The sequence below is a fragment of the Centroberyx gerrardi genome, chromosome 23, assembly GCF_048128805.1.
Source record: "Centroberyx gerrardi isolate f3 chromosome 23, fCenGer3.hap1.cur.20231027, whole genome shotgun sequence".
Classification (NCBI taxonomy): domain Eukaryota; kingdom Metazoa; phylum Chordata; class Actinopteri; order Beryciformes; family Berycidae; genus Centroberyx; species Centroberyx gerrardi.
In genome coordinates, this window is record NC_136019.1 from 237,292 (window position 1) to 238,042 (window position 751).

The 751-nt window shown below is 54.3% G+C and overlaps 1 pseudogene across 1 annotated transcript in view; it reads right to left on the minus strand.

Moving 5' to 3' along the window:
* Window positions 1-390, minus strand: part of LOC139921325 (motile sperm domain-containing protein 1-like) — a 5,755-nt pseudogene extending 5,365 nt beyond the window's left edge. Inside the window, exons 1-2 of the transcript XR_013503912.1 lie at window positions 380-390; window positions 249-304 (exon numbers count right to left, since the gene is read on the minus strand). The product of XR_013503912.1 is annotated as a motile sperm domain-containing protein 1-like (transcript). The remainder of the gene's footprint in view (window positions 1-248; window positions 305-379) is intronic.
* Window positions 391-751: the final 361 nt, after the last annotated feature.

Here is a 751-nt window from a genome sequence, read left to right on the forward strand (position 1 = left end):
CGGACCAGGTGCAGCTGGACCAGTTTGTAGTTCAGATTTTTACTTCCCATTCATTGACTGGAACAGGGTTGGTGAACAGATCCAGCATCAGATCAGCATCAGCTGCTCCGTCCTCATTCTGCGTTTCTATTCTTGCTTTACACTAAAATGAGTATTTCAAAATAAAAGTAGATCCGGTCTCCCAAACAGGAACTATCTCTGCTAAACGGTATCCCCTCCGCTGGTTTGTGGACCGGCTGGCTTCTCACCGGAGCTAGAGTTGTCGTTTCCCTCCAGGTCACACCGGTTATACCGCCTGTCGCCACTAGAGGGCCTGAGCGGTATCACAGTCAGCGTCACTACAATGAAAGTCAAACTTACAATTCCTCTCCAAACTCACGTTAACGGCATGTGTAAACGTAACACTTTTTAATCAGCGATTTCTAACACTGCTCAACACAGAGAGAGAGAGAGGGAGAGGGAGAGAGAGAGGGAGAGAGAGAGGGAGGGAGGGGAGAGAGGAGGGAGAGAGGAGGAGGGAGAGAGAGGAGGGAGAGAGAGAGGGAGGGAGAGAGGAGAGGGAGAGGGAGGGAGAGAGGAGGGAGAGAGAGGAGGGAGGGGAGAGAGAGAGAGGGAGGGAGAGAGAGAGGGAGGGGGAGAGAGAGGAGGGAGGGAGGGAGAGAGAGAGGGGGGAGAGGGAGGAGAGGGGAGGGAGAGGGAGAGAGGGAGGGAGAGGGAGAGAGAGGGGAGGGAGAGGAGAGAGAGGGAGGGA